Source organism: Macrobrachium rosenbergii, chromosome 22 (assembly GCF_040412425.1).
Source record: "Macrobrachium rosenbergii isolate ZJJX-2024 chromosome 22, ASM4041242v1, whole genome shotgun sequence".
Classification (NCBI taxonomy): domain Eukaryota; kingdom Metazoa; phylum Arthropoda; class Malacostraca; order Decapoda; family Palaemonidae; genus Macrobrachium; species Macrobrachium rosenbergii.
The window spans coordinates 50,441,798-50,460,335 of record NC_089762.1 but is presented as its reverse complement, the minus strand read 5'-3'; the positions used below and the strand labels follow the sequence as shown (position 1 = coordinate 50,460,335).

Here is an 18,538-nt window from a genome sequence, read left to right as displayed (position 1 = left end):
AATAGCGATTCTTCGCTTCGCACTTATCAAAGAGAAGTTAAATATTCATCAGCCTTAAACCGTTTTCCTCCCGGAAAGTTCTACTGAACTTCGTTTCCACGGAATGGGCGGGTGAGCACAATATCGGGCTAATTTCATTTGTTCGCAATTTGTTGTTCTTTTGGGCAATATGCAAAGAATGGATATTAATCGTTAAAGTTATATATAGTCTGGGAATGAACGCGAGTTTACCGCTTGCTGGTGTACAAGAGAGGTTTTGGCTACGGAAGAATGAGAGAGTTTTTTTTAGTTCTCTGTAAAAGAAAAAACTATTGTGCCTGCTTTGTCTGTCCGTCTGCACTTTATTCCGTCCGCACTTTTTCTGTCCGCACTTTTCTGTCCGCCCTCACATCTTAAAAACTGCCGACGCTAGAGGTCTGCAAATTGGTATGTTGATCATCCACCCTCCAATCATCAAACAGACCAAAGTGCAGTCCTCTAGCCTCAGTAGTTTCTAATTTTTATTTAAGATTAAGGTTAGCCTTGATCTTGCGTCTGGCAACGCAGCAACGAAGGCCACCACGGCCGGCTGAGAGTTTCAAGGTCCGTGGCTGAGAGTTTCATACAGCATTATACACTGTATGAAACTCGATTGCGCCGAAGAAACTTCGCCGCATTTTTTTTTTTATTTTTTTTAATTTTTATTTTTTTAATTAAAGCTAATTCGTCTCAGACACTTGCAGTGTGAAAGAACACCAAAAATAATAAATAAGTAAATAAAAAATAAGGTGGATTGAGAAAGAGTCCTAAGAATTACCTGCTCGGAAGGACGTGAGGGCGGAGCGAAGGATTCCAAGGAACCATTGCATTCCAGTTGAGGATTTACAAGTGGGAGGGAGTTAATGAGTTTTGTCCAGCCTTCGTACCTGGAATCTCTCTCTCTCTCTCTCTCTCTCTCTCTCTCTCTCTCTCTCTCTCTCTCTCTCTCTGCTTCGTATGCTGAGAGCTCCCAGTCCATTTCTTATTGGATTCAACACGAAAATATTACCCGGAGTTCCAAGTATACTTTTCTCATTGGGGGTATTTCTCTCTCTCTCTCTCTCTCTCTCTCTCTCTCTCTCTCTCTCTCTCTCTCTCTCTCTCTCTCTCTCTCTCCACACACACACACACACACACACACACGTTGGCAAACCATCTTAGAAGCGTATATGTTCTTAATCTCTCAGTTTGCTGTATGGAATTCCAAGATCCCACCATATTAAACTATTACATTGAAACTCTTTAGACGAATGGTTGGACCTTAATATTTATATATTAGATGAGACACCAAAATCTCTTTAACGAATCATTTTTCATTATTTTTCCACAACAGAGATGATTAATCGCGAAAATTCCTTATCGAAGACAAAATCTCTCCATTTCCATTCGTCAATAAGAAGAAAAAAGTAAAAAATGCGCTGAAGTTTCTTCGGCGCAATCGAGTTTTCTGTACAGCGCATAATGCTGTATGAATTTACGGTATTTCTCAGCCACGGCCCATGAAACCCTCAGCCGCGGCCCATTAAACTTTCAGCCACGGCCCGGTGGTGCCCTGTGGTGTTCGCACATAGCGGTGCCAAACGCACGATTATGGCTAACTTTAACCTTAAATAAAATAAAAACCACTGAGGCCAGAGGGCTGCAATTTGGTATGTTTGATGACTGGAGGGTGGGTGATCAGCATACCAATTTGCAGCCCTCTAGCCTCAGGAGTTTTTAAGATCTATGGGAGGACAGAAAAAAGTGCGTACAGAATAAAGTGCGGACAGACAGACAAAGTTTTCTTTTACAGAAAACTAAAAGTTTATAGTTTTCGCTTTTTTTTTTTTTTTTTTTTACATATGCCCATATAAACACACTCCCAATTGACCGTATTTCTTTCTTTATTCAACCTGGAAATTGTAAAAAAAAAAAAAATACTTTCTACTTTTAATGGCCAGAGCACTTCAAATTCAGAATACACTGAGAATCCCCGTGTAATTCGTAAAGACCCAAAGAATTCGGAGGAAAGAATGTAATGAAGATGCGTTGCATTTCCTCTGGATTTACAAATGAGAAGAACATAATGAGTTCTGTCTCTCTCTCTCTCTCCTTAGTCTGAAATCTCCGCTTAATAAGTTGAGAGAGCCAAGTCTTAGTCCTTGTGAGATTTGTGTTAAATATACCCGTAAGGGGTTGGTCTGTTTTCTTTATCAGTGGTTCTCTCTCTCTCTCTCTCTCTCTCTCTCTCTCTCTCTCTCTCTCTCTCTCTCTCTCTCTCTCTCTTTCTCAGGGTTGGGCTGTTTTCTATTCTCTCTCTCTCTCTCTCAGGGTTGGGCTGTTTTCTGTACTAGTGATTCTCTCTCTCTCTCTCTCTCTCTCTCTCTCTCTCTCTCTCTCTCTCTCTCTCTCTCTCTCTCTCTCTCTCTCATAAACACACATGTATACATACACACACAGAGTATGTAAAAACATATTAAAGAAAAATCTAATTACAAAAAAGAAAATATGCTAAGTTGTAGCCTCCAATATTCTTGACAAGTATTGAAAAATAATTACCACCAATTTTTTTTTTATTTCTTCATGCTAAAACCTTAGATTCATTACGAATGGGAGCGACTAAATACACCATTTTTTACACACATGCAAAGCCCTCTGCCATTTTCGAATCCCCAATAGTCACATGTTTTAAACCATATATTTTTTAAGAGTCGGCATAGACAAAAATTCCATATTTTATAGTTTGAAGGAATGAATATAAATGTGAGGTTTTACAGTGCAGCTTCATGTGTAAACTAGTAAAAAATGCGCCGAAGTTTCTTCGGCGCAGTCGAGTTTTCTGTACAGCGTATAATGCTGTATGAGCCGCAGCCCATGAAACTTTGAGCCACGGCCCGGTGGTGGCATGTCCTGTAGCGGTGCCAGACGCACGATCATGGCTAACTTTAACCTTAAATAAAATAAAAACTATTGAGGCTAGAGGGCTGCAATTTGGTATGTTTGATGATTGGAGGGTGGATGGTCAACATACCAATTTGCAGCCCTCTAGCCTCAGTAGTTTTTAAGATCTTCATTATACGTGTTTCTTTATGTATATCGACGCATCCATTCCTTCATGTGTTCCCGTAGCGGGGTAGTGCCGTCAGCGCACCTCACGGGGTGCACTGTAGGCATTACTAAAGGTTCTTTGCAGCGTCCCTTCGGCCCCTAGCTGCAACCCCTTTCGTTCCTTTTACTGTACCTCCGTTCATATCTTTCTTCCATCTTGCTATCCATCCTCTCCTAACAATTATTTTAAAGCGCAACTGAGAGGTTTTCCTCCTGTTACACCTTTCAAACCTACCTACCACCCTCAATTTCCTTTCCGGCACTGAATGACCTCATAGGTCCCAGTGCGTGGCCTTTGGCCTAACCTCTATATTCCATTCCATTCCTTTGTACAGTCAAAGACGAGTGACCTCACAACTACGCATGCGCGTCTGATACATAGTATACGCACGTGTTTCCCATTGTACACATTCTTTACATTCACTGTCAAAACAGTTGTTGGTTGTTAAAAATGAAGATGACAAATGGTGTTGCAGTAAGGTCCAATATTTTCGCTGTCGATGGCAGGAAACCGGCGCGGAGTAAAGAATGGTATTTTTACTGCTAACAAATTCATATTTCATTTCGCCTGTAACAAAGAGCTGCCGGAAAGGAAGCGGAGAAAAAGAGTAATGGGAACGAAAGCCAAGTTGCGTTGGCTGTCTGGTTGACGAGTCCCGAAAACAGTGTTCCACTGTGACTGTACAGAGGAAATGTTAAGAAGTATAATATCGTACCTGATAAAAATTCTAAACAAATTAAAAATCCCACTTAATTTTTTTACATATGAAGCTGCACTGTAAAACGTCATATTTATATTCTTTCCTAAAATCTATAAAATTTGGAATTCTGGGCTATGTTGACTCCTGACAAAAAAATTCGGTTTTAAACATATGGCTATTGGGAGTCGAAAAGTTTTAAGTTTCCTTACAAATAAGTACAGGGACATGACTGCAGAGAAAAACCGATTTAATGATTAAAAATATCTTTGGTGCAGTGAAATCTTCTTGGAGCAACAGCCCTTGAAATTAATAAAATTTTTGTGGTTATGAGATGGAAAACAAATAACTACAAAAATGGGTCCTATCTGTGTCATATTCCTGGTGACGATCTAAAGGTTCATCATAATATTATGATGGCAGTGAAATCTTCTTGGAATAACAACCCTGAAAATACGTATTTGTAATTATTATAAAATGAAAAACAAATAACTGCTACAAAATATTACCATTTTGCAGCCCTCTAGCCTCAGTAGTTTTTAAGATGTAAGGCCGGACAGAAAAAGTGCGGACGGACAGACAAAGCCGGCACAGTAGTTTTCTTTTACAGAAAACTAGAAATCTAATTCCCAGTCCAGAGAGACGGATCGTTATGAAGTCTTTGTTCGTGTGACTCATTTAAGTGCTTTTTTTATGGAAATAAATGGCGTGAGTGCATTTTTATGACTGTCAAATAGCCCGAGTTTATTTTTTTTTTTTTACAGGAAGCTAGTAAAGAACGTAAGCTGGATAATTCAGTGATATATATATATATATATATATATATATATATATATATATATATATATATATATATATGTGTGTGTGTGTGTGTGTGTATGTATTAATTTAGGTCCCTACGCTTCCCCTCCTTTGTGAAGAACATTCAAATATTGTTGTTGACTCAGGTAAGAAGAAAAACAGGAATAAACAGAAGCGTTAATTTTATTTCCATACTGTTGAAGTCGTCCCATTTTCTCTATCATATCGAACCACCCATACAATCCCTTTGCATTCCCCCTTTACCCCTTTACCCCTTAATAACTGTCCTTCCTTCCCCTTCCCTGCCCTTTGCCCATATCTGTTCTTACTCGTTCATATAGTAACCCTTCCTTTTGATACTCCCAATCTTCGCCCTATATGGTTCGTTCGCTCTGTTTCTCATTCTTCGTTTTTCCCAATTTTTTTTTTTTTAGTTTTCTGTAAAAGAAAACTATTGTGCTGCCTTTGTCTGTTCGTCCGCACTTTTTTTGTATGCACTTTATTCTGTCCGCACTTTTTTCTGTCCGAACTTTATTCTGTCCGCACTTTTTTTGTCTGCACTTTATGCTGTCTGCACTTTTTGTTTTTCTGTCCGCAACTTTATTCTGTCTGCACTTTTTGTTTTTCTGTCCGCACTATATTCTGTCAGCACTTTTTTCTGTCCGCACTTTTTCCGTCCGCACTTTTTTCCGTCCGCACTTTACTCTGTCCGCACTTTTTCCGTCCGCACTTTTTTCCGTCCGCACTTTTTTCCGTCCGCACTTTTTTCCGTCCGCACTTTACTCTGTCCGCACTTTTTCTGTCAGCACTTTTTTCTGTCCACCCTCAGATCTTAAAAACTACTGGATCTAGACGCCTGCAAATTGGTGTTGATCATCCCATAATCGTGCTTCTGGCAACGATATAAGGCTACCACCGGGCCGTGGTTAAAATTTCATGGGCCGCGGCTCAGCATTATGTCGAGACCACCGGAAGTTAGATCTATTTTTGGTGGTCTTGATTATACGCTGTTCAGAAAACTCGATTGCGCTGAACAAACTTCGGCGCATTTTTTTACATGTATATGTATATGTGTATATATATGTATATATATACATCATATATGTATATATATACATATATCTACATATATGTATATATATATATATATATATATATATATATATATATATATATATATATATATATATATATATATATATATATATATATATATATATATATATATATATATATATATTTAGTAGTTGTTGAAGAATTTCCACATTTCCAGCCGGAGGTTTTAAGATGCTCTGTGGCAGGAAATCAGCCTGGAATTTTTCTTCCAGAAGTGTCGATATCTCGCGCCATCTTTTCCAGCGCCTGCCGGGTTTTTCTTTCCGAAGTTGGGGGAAAGTAAGCGCGAGAAAGCACCAGAATTTAGTCGTCTTAGGAAAAACTTTCTCTTTTTTTTGTGTGTGTGTTTGTCCTTCCTCCTCCAGCCTTCCTGGGCGATTGATATTTCTGAAAGAAAAATTTATATTAGTTTAGAACTTCGGAATTATTTCCAAGCGTGTTATAAAATATTTTACGTCGATGTACATAAGTATGATCCCTCTAGGGGGGTTTAGTACCGTCAGTACACATCTTGCGGTGCACTGCAGGCATTACTCAAGGTTCTTTGCAGCATGCCATCGGCCTCTATCTGTAACCCCCTTCGTTCCTTTTACTGTACCTCCTTTCATATTATTTTTCTTCCATCTTACTGTCCACCCTTTCCTAACAATTGATTCCTAGTGCAACTCCTTTGAGGTTTTCCTCCTGTTACACCTTTCAGACCTTTTACTTTCAAATTTCCGTTTCAGCGCTGAATGAATTCATAGGTCCCAGTGCTTGGCCTTTGGCCTAAATTCTGTATTCAATTCGGTTCATAAGTTTGGCATATTTTAAAGATCTAACTTAACCTACGCTTGAATTTTAAATAGCCTCTTTAATGACTTACACCGTAAATCCTTCAGTACTCCCATTACTATTTAAAATAGGAGCCTTCAGGCCTATCATAATGGCTACTTCAAATGTAACCTATAATCCATTAGGGTATAACGTGATTATGTCGACCTAACAAGGAAAATGTCATCCATATCTTGTTGAAAAAAAAACAAAGATTTCGTTTACCAAAATTACCAAAAGACAGGAATAGTAATATTAACTATCGGAGAAATAACATTGAATATATTAAACTAAGTAAATTGTATTATAAACAGACCTTTAAAACGTTTGAAAATAAAAAAAAATGATAAACGTTCTGCCCAATTTTTCAGTCACATGTTTACAAAAACGTTTCTCTGTACCCCGCTGGACTCAGGGCATGACTCTGGGCATTGCAGAGATCACAAATGAAATTGAATGTATCGACTCTCTGTTTGCCCGTTCAATTAAATAAAGGCCGGAGTCGTTTGATGTCCGGAATTAATTATCAGAGCTTCTGAAATCTCCCTTTCGTTATGCTATTGATGGACGAAAGAGTCGCATATAAATGGGAATCTAATTTTAGCTTTTGTCAATAGCGAGTCAATAGAATCTATTATTGGAGATTTCAGATTTTTTATACATATATTTTTCGTTTTCTTTAAAAGAAAACTATTGTGCCGGCTTTGTCTATCCGTCCGCAGTTTTTTCCGTCCACATTTGTCTGTCCGCCCTCAGATCTTAAAAACTACTGAAGCTACAGGACTGCAAATTGGTATGTTGATCATCCACCCTCCAGTCGTCAAACATACCAAATTGCAGCCTTCTAGCCACAGCGGTTTTTATTTTAATTAAGGTTAATATTAGCCATAATCGTGCTTCTGGCAACGATATAGTATAGGCCACCAGTGCTCCATGGTTAAAGTTTCATGGGTCGTGGCTCGTACAGCATTATACCGAGACCACCAAATGATAGATATATTTTCGGTGACCTTTATTATACGCTGTACAGAAAACTCGATTGCGCCGAAGAAACTTCGGCGCATTTTTTACTTGTTCTTCTTATCCTTCATAAATAATTATTCATTTAATACATTTTTTACTTCCGTCATTATCTAAAGAATTTCATGTATTCCTTCGTTTGATCTATTGAAGAACACGTTAGATATTTAATAAATAAAGTAATAATGTTTTAAACAATGGAATGTTTTAGTAACATTTTGCTGCAGAATTTTTATTTGTTCCATTTATTCATAAAGGAGCATTTTAATTTTACATAAAAACAAAAGAGGTTTTTGATGCTTGTATAAAATATGCATGTGCTTTGAACAACAAAAGTACAAAATCTACTTTCAATGGAATTCACAATTACATTTTTGATTTATGTAGTATAAGTCTTAAAAATATATATTGTTTTAAAAACTGTAGGTTGGAATCCTATTTCAGTGGACTCAAATTATCATTTTATTTGTAAAGTATATGTCTTCAAATGAACAGTGAACAGGAAAGCGAATTATTCCCAATAACCATAATTTATTATTGAAATATTTTGCTGAAATGAAATTGAATTATTGAATTACTAAACCGTTATTGATTGTGCAATGATTCCATTTCAATCAGATTTGCGCCAGAATTTTTGCCATCGTGATTAACTGTTCGATAGAAAAATGGAGTTAGTAGATAAATGAGAGCCTCTCTCTCTCTCTCTCTCTCTCTCTCTCTCTCTCTCTCTCTCTCTCTCTCTCTCTCTCTCTTCTCGTAGGACTATCATTTTTATCACCTTCAGGAAACCTTACTATTTTTTTTATTCAAGGAACAGTGGATCTCTCTCTCTCTCTCATATGTTCCCATTATCTGTACCAAGGTAATATTATTTTTATCGCCTTATAAACCTTACTATTTTTTTTTTTATAAAGGTTGTGGATAATCTTTCTCTTATGAAGTAATGACGAAACGAGGCGCTGTGTCCGAATGCGCGACAGAGACTTAACAACGAAAGCTGTGTCCGAATGAGTGACAGAGACTTAACAACGAACGCTGTGTCCGAATGCGTGACAGAGATAACAACGAACGCTGTGTCCGAATGCGTGACAGAGACTTAACAACAAACGCTGTGTCCGAATACGCGACAGAGACTTAACAACGAACGCTGTGTGAAAGTGTAGGATGAATATGGGACATTTTCCACTTGATTCTGCTTGGTTCACTTGGTTCAACTGGTTCACTTAGTTCTGCTTGGTTCACTTGTTCAACTGGTTCAATTAGTTCATTTGGTTCATTTTGTTCTACTTGGTTCAGCTGGTTCACTTCGTTGTACTTGATTCAGCTGGTTCACTTAGTTCTACTTGGTTCAACTGGTTAACTTTGTTCACTCGGTTCAGCTGGTTTACTTGGTTCAACTTGGTTCACTTGGTTCTACTGGTTCACTTGGTTCTACTGGTTCACTCGGTTCAAGCGGTTCACTTGTTCAGCTGGTTCACTTAGTTCATTTGGTGCAACTGGTTCACTTGGTTGTACTTGGTTAGCTTGGTTCAACTAGTTCACTTGATTCTTCTGGTTCAACCGGGTTCTGCTTGGTTCAGTTGTCCAACTGGTTCACTTACTTCATGTGGTTCAGCTGGTTCACTCGGTTCAAGTGGTTCTCTTAGTTTTACTCTGTTCACTTGATTCAACTGGTTGCCTGGTTCTGCTGGTTCAATCGGTTCAACTGGTTCATTTGGTCCTACTTGGTTCAACTGATTCATTTGTTCCAACAGGTCCACTTGGTTCTACTTGCTTCACGTGGTTCAGTTGGTCCATTTGTTGCAACTGGTTCACTTGGGTCTCCTTGTTTGGTTCACTTGGTTCAAACGGTTCACCGCATTCCGGCGAGGAAGAACGGGACAAACGTGATGGAAAATGACATTTAGACGATAAGGGCCGAATGTATGGCACGGGAAAAGGATTTCCCTGAGGAAAATACGGGCAGGAAATGGAATGGAAAATGACTGAGGCCGGATTTGGTTTATTATTATTATTATTATTATTATTATTATTATTATTATTATTATTATTATTATTATTATTCGGAAGTTTTGGCCTGTGGGAAAGATGACAGGCCTGCTGTGAAGGTAATAGCTTTTTGTTAGTAACATACTGACATTCTGGTTGTCTTGTTACAGAGAGAGAGAGAGAGAGAGAGAATTTGTTAACCGTTTTTTCATGGTAGGGAGCATCTGTACTATCAAGCCACTTCAATTTCATATATTTTGCCTTTGTGTAGTTATAATAGGCATTGTTCACTTGGTGCTTTAGCACTGTTGGTGCAAGAAAAAAGAGTTTTCTTTCTGTCAGTCATTTCTTATTTTAATTAGAGAACTTCTCCTGTATAAAACTAATTCATATTCAAGTATTTTCACTATGTATAGTTCCAAAAGACATTTCTGCTTAGTGCCTTAATACCAGATTTATATCTCATTATGTATCTCGTTTATATATCTCATGTATACCGTGATGTCATTGTTCTCGAGAATCAGAAAAATATTGGAACTATTTTAATGGCTTGCAATGAAATAAATTGTGTGAAGTAACAGGGAAAAAATTGATTTTAAATTATTAAAATCTCTTGTTAAATCACTGAAAAAAAAGTTTTTTAATCTTTACTGCGAAGGTGTTAAATCATCTTCAGAAATAATTTTCATTGAATGAAATGCAGAGAATTTTTGACTTTTGATCTGATGAGTATTGAATGACTTTTCAAACACTTCACGTAAATGAAAATAAGATACGGATGAATATGAAAACACCCGCAAGCTTGTACGTAATCTTTTATAATTTCGTTTCCTTTTAAAGAGATTTATCAGTGCAATTTCCTGATAAAAAGCTCAAATCTTCCCTTCATTGGGCATATATAACCTGTGAAACTAAGGCCATATTTAATGAAATATAAAGAATGATATAAGCTGGAATCTGTTCTCGAAAATTCACTGTATAATCAGGTTAATGTACAAAGGCACCAAGAACTGTGTTGAGCAATACGCTGGAGTTTCTTCGGCGCAGTCGAGTTTTCTGTACGGCGTATAATCAACGCCACTGAAAATAGATCAATCTTTCGGTGGTCTCGGTATAATGCTGTATAAGCCGCTGCCCATGAAACTTTAACCACAGCCCGGTGGTGGCCTATCCTATATCGTTGCCAGACGCACGAGCATGGCTAACTTTGAACTTAAATAAAATTAAAACTACTGAGGCTAGAGGGCTGCAAATTGATATGTTTGATGATTGGAAGGTGGATGATCAACATACCAAATTGCAGCTCTCTAACCTCAGGAGTTTTTAAGATCTGAGAGCAGCGGACAGAATAAAGTTCGGACGGACGGACAAAGCCGGCGCAATAGTTTTCTTTTACAGAGAACTAAAAACGAAGAGGAAAAGTAATACAGAACGCAAAGTACATGAAAGAAAAACGAACAAAGTTTTCAGTAGACAGGGCATTCCCCTTTGCATATTTCCTAGTCCAAAAATAATGGGGAGAACTATTGGGGAAAAGTTCACCGGTGAAATATGAAATGGGAACTTTGAAGCGTCGACATATTTTTTTTTTTTTTAAAATTCTAGGAACGGTGAATATCTCTCTCTCTCTCTCTCTCTCTCTCTCTCTCTCTCTCTCTCTCTCTCTCTCTCTCTCTCTCTCTCTCTCTCATAGGGCAATTATTTTTATTACCGTCAGTGAATTATACTTTTTTGTAGATGTTGGGAACGGGAACCTCTCTCTCTCTCTCTCTCTCTCTCTCTCTCTCTCTCTCTCTCTCTCTCTCTCTCTCTCTCTTTTAACACACACACATACACACAATAGGGCTATCATTCATATTACCTTCAGTATATTATGCAATATTCTTTTTCTAGGATAGAGGAGCGGTAAACCATTCTCTCTCTCTCTCTCTCTCTCTCTCTCTCTCTCTCTCTCTCTCTCTCTCTCTCTCTCTCTCTCTCTCTCTCTCTCTCTCTCTCAAAATTATCAAGTTTATTACCTTCAGTAAACAATACTCATATCTGTTCATTTAATCTTTTTTTATCATTTTCAATAAAGATAATTTATACTTAATTTTCATTATAATCCAATATGCTATTTAGGCACTTCATAATTTCGTACATCTTGACCCAGTTTGGCCCAAGTTCATGTCGTTTCAACCCCCATCTCAGATTTCCTTTTTCCTTTTTTCTTCCTCCTCCATCTCTTCCTCCTCTCCTCTTTGCTCCTCATATTCCATTCTTCTCAAATTCATAGATTTCCTTTTTCCTTTTTTCTTCCTCCTCCATCTCTTCCTCCCCTCCTCTTTGCTCCTCATATTCCATTCTTCTCAAATTCATCCTTCTCTCCTCATTCCTCATCATCTCGGCTCATTATACGTCCCCAAATTTCTTTCGCGAAGCAAGAAGCTTTTCAACTCGATCCATGACTAATGATCAGAAGTCCAATCATCATTCATCCAAGTTGGAGGAAGGAAAAACTACTTAACATGAATCCAATGCAGAAAAAGAAAGGCAAAGTCCATGTAATTTATCGTGTTAAATTCAGGGTTATGAACGAGTGGTACTGACAGCAAATGTACGAAATATTGTATCTAAAACTCGTTTACCAAATGATCATAAATCTACTTAAATACTGGTGGTTTACTTTAGGTAGAAAGATACGTTTTGATTATAGCATCTCGGGTTTGATAACAAATTTCTCCACATCAAATTGCTGTCATGCGCAATGCCAGCTGTGTAATTATATTTTTTGTTTAGTATCCTGAGAGTAACTTGGTATATATGTTGTTAATCATACCTGTAAGTATGGAAAGTTCAGAATGAAAATGTAAGTACCATTCAGTGGTAATCGGAACTTATGTCAACTCGCTAATTTAAAATCGCCATTTATAAGAGAAATTTGTTCAGGTAGAACGAGTCAGAGATAAGATTGCCGACATAAATAGAATATGACTTCGTTTAACACGTCCTTCCACAACCGCCATCAAAGACCGAATTAATAATATAAAGTTAATCTGTTCCTTTTTCCTAATGGAGTTCGGCCGGAGAAGTTGGAAGGCCATATAGAAGAAGAGACTGAGGTAAACAGATTAAAATTGAAAAGAAGGAAGCAGACCAGCTGAGGGCCTAAGGGACATTATAAAGAACCTTCAATACAGAGAGTGCTAAGATGGCTGTCGTGAGGCTACTCGGTGTCAACTTACGCTTACTCAGTTCACCCACCTTGTAAACAGATGTCAGTGGTTACCTGAGAGATAAAGGTTGGGGAGATAGCAACCAGCCTATCAATTCCACAATTCTTCTGCCTGGGAGGAATTTATCTCTACAAGACATTTCCCCAGTTCCATTCGGTGGCATTGGGCTGACTCTGACTTTCGACCATCTGAGAAAGGTACTAGCTTCGCCGAGGAAATATTTAGACATGAAATAAACCGTGCGATCACGAGATCAGACTAAACTAACCTCCTTTTCAAACGGCGCTGTACGAAAGCAAGAATAAGATGCAGAACATCTCTTTTGACTTGCATTTCGCCAGGAGGCACGAAGCCAAAATATTTCAAAGTCCTCTCCTCCTCGAGCCGTATATAATCAAATAAAGTGCAACTGCGCGTGGGAACATAGGTGAATATAGATTAACCGGAGCCAATATACAGCAAAGCCATCGGGAAAGGACAGTTGAAAATGCTGCACCCAGGCTATTCAATAAGCTGCCCCATAAACGGGAGGAACTGGAGACGTCTATGCAAAAACATGTATATTCTGCACAGGGGCCGATGGAATTGCCTCCTCAAGTGACCGAGGAAAGTAAAAGGGAGAGGAATCACTCTCCTTTTCCTCAAGGATTACCTCAGCTTGTGTTTTCTCGACTGATCTATATATATATATATATATATATATATATATATATATATATATATATATATATATATATATATATATATATATATATATATATATATATATATATATATATATATATATATATATATAAATGACTTCAGGAGCGATATATTTGTGTTTCTTTTCCTTGAGGATTAACTCAGCTTCTGGTCTTGAAATTGATCAGTTCTGATGATATCTATATATATATTGGATGACTCAGGAGCGATATATTTGTGTTCCTTGAGGATTAACTCGGCTCCAGTTCTTGAAAGTGATATATATATATATATATATATATATATATATATATATATATATATATATATATATATATATATATATATATATATATATATATATATATATATATATATATATATATATATATACACAACTTCATAAGCTGTAGAAACGTACAAAATGGCGGGGAAATTCATTACACGAAACCTCAACAACACCACATATAAAAGCAATAATGTTTCCTCCTCCTCCTCCTCCTCCTCCTCCTCCTCCTCCTCCTCCTCCTGTCGCTTGCTAAGACAACTGAAATCATTCCATGACCGTCGTCGTCGCCCTGTACAAAAGAGCAAATGAAATTTAGGACGAACTGTGGGAGGCAAAATCTAGTTAGAGAATGGGAGAAATACTACAGCAAGGGAAAATCTATTTTACCCCTGTCTTGGAACATCACCGGGAAAGAAACGGAATTATTTGAACAGGGCGTCGCGCGTCGGCGCTGTGCTGAAACAGAATGCGTGGGTCCTTTTTTTTTTTTTTTGAGGTCATGTTGCTGATAATTGAAATGTCTTGTTGGCTGGGAATTTGAATATCTTTCCCTCTTTATTCACAGTTACTCTCTCTCTCTCTCTCTCTCTCTCTCTCTCTCTCTCTATACTTTTGATTATATATATAAAACATATATATACATTATATATATATATATATATATATATATATATATATATATATATATATATATATATATATATATATATATATATATATATATATATATATATATATATATATATATATATATATATGTATATATATATTTATATGCCGTAGAACGTAACTGACGACAGTCCTGGTTCGAATTTCTCTCTCTCTCTCTCTCTCTCTCTCTCTCTCTCTCTCTCTCTCTCTCTCTCTCTCTCTCTCTCTCAATTGTTATGTAAGAAAACTGATACCTTTGAATATAACTGACAATAGTTGATTTTAATATCTCTCTCTCTCTCTCTCTCTCTCTCTCTCTCTCTCTCTCTCTCTCTCTCTCTCTCTCTCTCTCTCTCTCTCTCTTTTTGTAACATGATTGACAATAGTTGTGGTTCGAAGACTTAAAGCTTCTGTGGCATACAGTCTATTAGATGAAATCTTATTTAATTTCTCTTCCCTCTTGTATGAAACAATTCACATCCAAAGGTCATGAAAACCATTTTGATTTATGAAGATATTCAAAACGGATGACCCTTTTAGGAGGATAGTGCCGTCAGTGCACCTCACGGGGTGCACTGTAGGCATTACTAAAGGTTCTTTACAGCGTCCCTTCGGCCAATAGCTGCAACCCTTTTCATTCCTTTTACTGTACCTCCATTCACATTATCTTTCTTCCATCTTGCTCTCCACCCTCTCCTAACAATTACTTCATAGTGCAATGCGAGGTTTTCTTCCTGTTACACCTTTCAAACCTACCTACTCTCAATTTCCCTTTCAGCGCTGAATGACTTCATGGGTCCCAGTGCTTGGCCTTTGACCTAACCTCTATATTCCATTCCATTCCAATATTTCCTTTTCAAATTTATATGGTTTGCAATATCCAGTAGGTCGAAGGTCATTGCGCGGTTATTCTGTGCTTCGTCTTATTATAAAGAATATCCTTAAACTTTATTTAATGCTGCACGAGATAAACCCTTCTGCAATCATTAATGTCTATCAAATCAACTAATCTAATGACAGATTATTATTATTATTATTATTATTATTATTATTATTATTATTATTATTATTATTATTATTATTATTTTGAAGACGCGTTTACTCTCTGAACACACAATCCATCCGATCCACATTTGCTCCGAGTTTCATTTTTATTCATCCAAATATTTCGTTGTCCAAGACACATACCCAATTCCCCTGAGTAAAAATGGTTGCCTCTGCGTGATGAGGAAAATCCCCATCCATTTATTTGGGGGATTACCTTGCATGGCGATTTATAAAAGGCTTTTCCTGAGCGATGCGAATTCATTTCCCCAAACGTCAGCCTCACGAGTAAATCTCCATTTTAATGTTATTAATCCTCACCTCCTGAGGGTCAGGGGATTTACTGCCGGATTTTCCGCGAAAGATTTTCATTATTATATTTATCAAGAGCCAGGGTAGACTTCGCCGTTAAGGATCTTTTGTCTTTCGAATAAAGTTACGCAATGGGTTTCGTTAACCATCTAGAAAACGAGGAAGCAGAGTTAGTTGCTATTCTAGATAAGTCAGTGCTGTGGGATTTAAAAATTCAGGATCAATACAAACCGAGAAATGTTTTCTGCCACCGGGCCGTGGTTAAAGTTTGATGGGTCGCGGCTCGTACAGCATTATACCGAGACCACCGAATGATAGATTTATTTTCGGTGGCCTTGATTATACGCTGTAGCGGCTGTACAGAAAACTCGATTGCGCCGGAGAAACTTCGGGGCATATTTTACTTGTTTTAAATACAAATCGACGATGTCATGCCCAAGTGCAGAGTGTGAGAGGGAGAAATGCCCTGGGTACATATCTATTGGCTTTAGAGGACTTCTCATATATAGGCTAATGATAGTTTAATGGATAAGAACTTTTAACCTTTGCCCTCTCTCTCTCTCTCTCTCTCTCTCTCTCTCTCTCTCTCTCTCTCTCTCTCTCTCTCTCTCTCTCTCTCCTCCACCTTGGCAGATGGATGCATAGTTTTCAAACATTTTTGAGAATCTTCTAATTAGTCTCGTATGACACAACCTATTCTTTATTTACTTCATAAAAGTCATTCTGAAAGGTCACCAAAGTGTAACCTATTCTTTACTTACTTTCTAAAGGTCATTCCGAAAGATCACCAGAAAAGAATGAAAAACCCATTTTTATTTTTTTTCGACAAAATATATTGCGCGCGTCCCGATAAGTCCAGGCGTCGCCGGAGGAGTGACGCGTTGCAGTAATATGACGAGAATTCCTTCACCTTTTGATCCTTTGTTGTGTTTAATTAAAGTCTTCGAAATCCCTTCCTCGATCCTTCCTTGATGATAACGAAGCATTCTGGATGCAGCTGCACGGCAGCTGCTTCAGATAACGCTGGATGAAGACGGATGTTGAGAGAATCGTGTGAAAAATTTTTATCAAGATTTCAACTCGCTTGATTATGTCAGTGTATTGTTTCTTTTCTTGTTGGCCTAAGTAGTTTGTAATTGCGAGTGTTAGGAATTTTTTATGATTAAAGACGGTATGTAGATCTAATTGAAACGTTTTAAAGGTTGATAATGATGTATTTTCTTGCAGAACAGTAAAACCGCAATTAAACTCTCATAAATTAAGCATACTTTCCTCACCAACGTCATTCACATGTAGATAATTCTCAGAACCGCTCAAACTTGCGAACAAGCAATCATCAAGAAGATGAGTACAATCAAGAAATGAAAAACACGCACAGCTTCTCAAACACAAGCCCTAAGTAAAGCTAATGACTGTATACTTTGATATAAAACTTCGGCCAAACTTCTCGAGCCTTGAAGTTGACACCACGTACCCACAGTGCTCGAGGTCTGTAAAATTGAAGGCATTCTGCGGCGCCTTTAGACTAAAGCGATAGACAAGTGCACCCCGTAGGGGGTTAGTGTTGTCAGTACACCCCGCGGGGTTCACTGTAGGCATTACTAAAGGTTCTTTGCAGCGTCCCTCCGGCCCCTAGCTACAACCCCTTTCATTCCTTTAACTGTACCTCCATTCATATTCTCATTCTTCCATCTTGCTATCCACCCTCTTCTAACAGTTGATTCATAGTGCAACTGCTTTGAGGTTTTCCCCCTGTTACAACTTTCGAACCTACCTACTTTCAATTTCCTTTCCAGTTCTGAATGACCTCATAGGTCCCAGTTCTTGGCCTTAGACAAGTTCACGAAAGGTGACGGAATGTTGGATAAAACGAGGGTCTTAGCTGTTGCATCTGTTAAAAGGGATTCAGAGGGAAATAGTGGACTTAAAACTGTAGATTTTGTACTATGAATGATGTTAAACAATCAATTAAAATGGCAATACTTTTTAGCTCTCTGTCTGCACGTACACAGGAGTACACTTGTTTGTGAGCACGTGTTCACTACACATACACAGCTTAAAACTGTTGGCAATGAAGTTTTACATTTACTATTATTATTATTATTATTATTATTATTATTATTATTATTATTATTATTATTATTGCTAAGAGATTTAGTCTCCTGAAAAACGATCTGTGTAATAAAAATCCACAATTATATAGTAAACATATTACTTATTTTACATGGTAATATATTTTTACTGTATTATTATTATTATTATTATTATTATTATTATTATTATTATTTGAAGGGAATAGACCCTCTTTCAAACAGGTCTTATTAAAAAGGATCGCTGTATCATGCGAATTTATACTGTATAAGATAAATTCGCATAATACAGTAATCTTCTTTATTATTATTATTATTATTATTATTATTATTATTATTATTATTATTATTATTATTATTATTATTATTGAGAAATTTGTTATCGTGCATCAGCGCTTATTTATCTTTCAGTGTATCTGCATCTTACAAGCAATCTTTACAATTTCTTGTTTAAGAATGCAAGTGAAAAATCCGCCGGCGAATAAAATGCAAATAAAAACATCGACGCCTCAGGAAAGAAGAAACTTGCCAAGCAATCTCCACTGGAGTTTTTATATAAGCAGTCGAAACCCACTTTTAAAATCCAGTCCTCTCCTTCTTCTTCTTCTTCCTTCCGTGCAGCGGAAGGAAAACTCCAGCTGAGCTGTGACACCGAAGAAAATTGAAAGGTGTCTTCGTTAGTGAGTTTCCAAACAGCGTCTTTGGAAGTTT

General features: G+C 37.4%; 1 protein-coding gene across 2 annotated transcripts in view; it reads left to right on the top strand.

Annotated features, from left to right (window-relative positions):
- Positions 1–18,538, top strand: part of LOC136850879 (zwei Ig domain protein zig-8-like) — a 217,497-nt gene that overhangs the window by 133,890 nt on the left and 65,069 nt on the right. The window lies entirely within an intron of this gene.